Source organism: Nicotiana sylvestris, chromosome 8 (assembly GCF_000393655.2).
Source record: "Nicotiana sylvestris chromosome 8, ASM39365v2, whole genome shotgun sequence".
Lineage (NCBI taxonomy): Eukaryota > Viridiplantae > Streptophyta > Magnoliopsida > Solanales > Solanaceae > Nicotiana > Nicotiana sylvestris.
Genome location: NC_091064.1, coordinates 220,749,244 through 220,754,659, shown reverse-complemented (window position 1 = coordinate 220,754,659; position 5,416 = coordinate 220,749,244).

The window sequence follows — 5,416 nt, the reverse complement described above, 5'->3', positions numbered from 1 at the left end:
CAACAAGCCATTTCAAACAATGCTGGGGCATTCAGTCAGTGGCCAAGTTCAATTAGTTACGTGAAATTATTAGCTCATTCGATTCATTAGTTATAGCAAACTAATCGACGACATTTATCGAGTCGACTATACTAATTATAACAGGTAATAATCAGTCGCTCATATAAACAATACGTTCAGGGACCTAAAGGGTATCAGACAACTTTTGTTCAATTACTGGAGCCTATATGAATTATTCATGCGACGACTATACTAATCGGACATGCTTATCACAGAGTGTATTCATAACACAAACAAAAGACAATCGACCAAATAAAAAGGCCTTTAACAGAGATGGAAGAAATCCGAATGAAAAATAAAAACATAACAAACAAACACCACGAAACATGCTGACAACTTAATTAGAACTAAAACAAAAGAAATGAAAACTTACCAAAAGAGTTTGAAATCAAAACGGACCCAAATCAGATTCAACTTCGAACTTTTGAGGCCGAACAAACTTTAATCAGGGTGTTCTCACATGAGAACACCTTGATTAAGGTCTATTAGACCTCAAACCCTTGTCAAGACCGGCCGGATTCCCCAGGTGCATGTGTTTCAAGTTCTGGATTTTCAGATCTAATTTTTAGGGAGTTGTGGGTAGATTCGGACCAAACCAAGCTTGGTTTGGTCACGAGGAAGGTTAGGGGAGTGGCTGATACAAAGATGGTGAGGTTTGGTGTAGATCGAGTTTTGTCTCGAATCTTCAAATCCAGATTCGAGACGATAGGAGATGATTCGAGGTTCGTGGTTAGTGGATTCGTGTTCAGGGGAGTGAGGGGGTCTTAGGGTGTTCAGGGGGTGGTCACCGGCGTTCGTGCCGCCGGCTTTAATGGCGAAGGAGACTAGGGCGGCTGCTAGGGTTTGGGGGTTTCAGGGTTCAGGGAAGGAGACGAGTGAGGGGTGGGGTTCGGATAGGGGGCGTGGGGTGTAAGGGAAGGTTTATATATGGGGAGGTTGATCGGATCTGAGCCGTTAGATCATATGATCTCAACGGTTTGGATCTGAGGGTGGGAAATGAGACGGGGTCGTTTGGTAGTTAAACGGGGTCGTTTGGTTTAAGTGAGGGGTTGGGTCGGATTGGTTATTGGGTCGGGTTTGAACACGGGTTGCTGAAAATGATCCTGGACCGTTGGATTGGATTGATTGGAACGGCTGAGATGGATTGGCCTGAAACGGTGTCGTTTCAGGAGGTGTCTGGGCAACCGGATTTGGACTGGGCCTGAGTGCTGGTTGGGCCAGTTATTTTGTTTAATTTTTGGCCCAAACCGATTTCCTTCACTTTTGTTTTCTAATTTCATTTTTTTTCGTTTTTTTTAAAAACAAAAAATAAAAAATAAAAATAATAAATAACGAAATTAAAACTAAACAACAATGCAACATTTTAACACAATTACCACAAAAATTATTTAAGTAAGTTAAAAACCTAGAACAAATGATGCACACATATATATCTATTTTTTGAATTTTCTTTTACTGACCGAATTATGGTTTAATCATCCCGACATACATATTTTGTTTGTTAATGATTAAATGCAAAAATGGACAGATCCACAAATGACTAACAACACATGTCACGAAAACTCAAACATTTGTACAACGAAACCATTTGTTACTATTTTTATTTTCTTTTGGAGCGATTGCTCGTAAAGCAAAAATCACGTGCTTACAGCTGCCCCTCTTTGCACGAAGACACGAAGGGTTTTCGCGCAAAGATAAGCGAGCGATTTTTGCCCGTCCGAATACTCCGTGTGAAGCATTTTTTGAAAAAGATTTGACCGAACCTTTGCTTCAGAGGTTTCCTACATATCCTGGGCTGAAACAGGAATCAGGTCAATGTAGTTCGGGAAATTTTGGTAGCTGGGACTACCGTGTGACTGTATTGCTTGCTGCTGTTGTGCGCTGTCGCATGCTGCTGTAGGATGCTACTGCTCAACCGATCTCCCTGTTACATTGCTCTAAAAGGAAAAACAAGAAGTTAAGCTAGAGTATGAGATCTCATCCATCTCCAACTTGTTCTTGTTGTCTTGCTTTCTTGTCGGCTAACGCTTTCTTCTGACGCCTTTATTTTGTGAACTTGGAGATGATGCTGACCCTTCACCTTTTCTGGAATGTCAGTTCTCATCACTTTGCTTGATTTGCTGGGAACATGGCTTTCCTCCTTAAATCTTTCAATGGTTTCTTCAGCGGTATGACTTTTCATCAGAATCGTCATGTTGGGCATGCCATAGCGTTCTCAAACTGCTTCTTCTGAGACGTGTTCCTTCTTCCTTTTGAATGTGCGCTTGCTTTTGCAGCCTTCTGCTTCTTGGTGCTGGGGATTTTATTGTTTCCTGCTTGGGGATCTCTGTTGTAACCTTCCGTCTTCAGGTGGGGCTACTGATTCCAAACTCTAGAGCTAAAATATATTCCCGCATTATACTGGTGGGCGACCTAGAACTTAAATGTATTCCCGCATTATACTGGTGGGCGACCTAGAACTTAAATGTATTCCCGCATTATACTGGTGGGCGACCTAGAACTTAAAAGTATTCCCGCATTATACTGGTGGGCGACCTAGAACTTAAAATGTATTCCCGCATTATACTGGTGGGCGACCTAGAACTTAAAAGTATTCCCGCATTATACTGGTGGGCGACCTAGAACTTAAAAGTATTCCCGCATTATACTGGTGGGCAACCTAGAACTTAAAAGTATTCCCGCATTATACTGGTGGGCGACCTAGAACTTAAATGTATTCCCGCATTATACTGGTGGGCGACCTAGAACTTAAAAGTATTCCCGCATTATACTGGTGGGCGACCTAGAACTTAAAAGTATTCCCGCATTATACTGGTGGGCGACCTAGAACTTAAAAGTATTCCCGCATTATACTGGTGGGCGACCTAGAACTTAAAAGTATTCCCACATTATACTGGTGGGCGACCTAGAACTTAAAAGTATTCCCGCATTATACTGGTGGGCGACCTAGAACTTAAATGTATTCCCGCATTATACTGGTGGGCGACCTAGAACTTAAAAGTATTCCCGCATTATACTGGTGGGCGACCTAGAACTTAAAAGTATTCCCGCATTATACTGGTGGGCGACCTAGAACTTAAAAGTATTCCCGCATTATACTGGTGGGCGACCTAGAACTTAAAAGTATTCCCGCATTATACTGGTGGGCGACCTAGAACTTAAAAGTATTCCCGCATTATACTGGTGGGCGACCTAGAACTTAAATGTATTCCCGCATTATACTGGTGGGCGATCTAGAACTTAAAAGTATTCCCGCATTATACTGGTGGGCGACCTAGAACTTAAATGTATTCCCGCATTATACTGGTGGGTGACCTAGAACTTAAAAGTATTCCCGCATTATACTGGTGGGCGACCTAGAACTTAAAAGTATTCCCGCATTATACTGGTGGGCGACCTAGAACTTAAATGTATTCCCGCATTATACTGGTGGGCGACCTAGAACTTAAAAGTATTCCCGCATTATACTGGTGGGCGACCTAGAACTTAAAAGTATTCCCGCATTATACTGGTGGGCGACCTAGAACTTAAATGTATTCCCGCATTATACTGGTGGGCGACCTAGAACTTAAAAGTATTCCTGCATTATACTGGTGGGCGACCTAGAACTTAAAAGTATTCCCGCATTATACTGGTGGGCGACCTAGAACTTAAAAGTATTCCCGCATTATACTGGTGGGCGACCTAGAACTTAAAAGTATTCCCGCATTATACTGGTGGGCGACCTAGAACTTAAAAGTATTCCCGCATTATACTGGTGGGCGACCTAGAACTTAAATGTATTCCCGCATTATACTGGTGGGCGACCTAGAACTTAAATGTATTCCCGCATTATACTGGTGGGCGACCTAGAACTTAAATGTATTCCCGCATTATACTGGTGGGCGACCTAGAACTTAAAAGTATTCCCGCATTATACTGGTGGGCGACCTAGAACTTAAAAGTATTCCCGCATTATACTGGTGGGCGACCTAGAACATAAATGTATTCCCGCATTATACTGGTGGGCGACCTAGAACTTAAAAGTATTCCCGCATTATACTGGTGGGCGACCTAGAACTTAAAAGTATTCCCGTATTATACTGGTGGGCGACCTAGAACTTAAATGTATTCCCGCATTATACTGGTGGGCGACCTAGAACTTAAAAGTATTCCTGCATTATACTGGTGGGCGACCTAGAACTTAAAAGTATTCCCGCATTATACTGGTGGGCGACCTAGAACTTAAAAGTATTCCCGCATTATACGGGTGGGCGACCTAGAACTTAAAAGTATTCCCGCATTATACTGGTGGGCGACCTAGAACTTAAAAGTATTCCCGCATTATACTGGTGGGCGACCTAGAACTTAAAAGTATTCCCGCATTATACTGGTGGGCGATCTAGAACTTAAAAGTATTCCCGCATTATACTGGTGGGCGACCTAGAACTTAAATGTATTCCCGCATTATACTGGTGGGCGACCTAGAACTTAAAAGTATTCCCGCATTATACTGGTGGGCGACCTAGAACTTAAAAGTATTCCCGCATTATACTGGTGGGCGACCTAGAACTTAAAAGTATTCCCGCATTATACTGGTGGGCGACCTAGAACTTAAATGTATTCCCGCATTATACTGGTGGGCGACCTAGAACTTAAAAGTATTCCCGCATTATACTGGTGGGCGACCTAGAACTTAAAAGTATTCCCGCATTATACTGGTGGGCGACCTAGAACTTAAAAGTATTCCCGCATTATACTGGTGGGCGACCTAGAACTTAAATGTATTCAAATTGCTTCCCCGTTCTTCCGAGAAAATTTCGACAATTGGCAGAAAATTTTCTGCCCCGGTTTTTGGTGACTTCCCTGGCGTTGCATCTTGCTGTCATCATCAATCCTTTGTTTTCCTGCAGCAGACAAAAGGATTTAATTAGTTTTCATCGTGGTGGTAGAGGGTGCCTTTCTGGCGGATGATTTTCTTTCGTCCCCTTTTCTTGCTCTTTGTTCCCATAATTGGTTGGCGGGCAAAGTTGCCTGTTGGGGGTCTCTAGCCTGCTGGGGATTGGTTTTCAATTTAATCCCCTCTTCTGCTTTCTCTTTAAACACATGATGTGGGAGTCTGCTTCTAACTCCCGAAACCACTCCCTTTTGGAGCTTACTTCTTCCAAAATTTCCGGGCACAATCACTGCATTGCCCGGGACCGGCCTTTAAGACTGTTTGTATTATCCTGCATTGGATGAATTCCCCTTTGGTTCCTGGTAGTAAGCTTTGAAAAATCCTTTCAAGACACATTTTAGGAAAAGAAATAAAAGATATGGAAAGGAGAAAATCTTTCTGAACCAATATTTTTTGTGGGAGGAGACAATCAAAAGAACT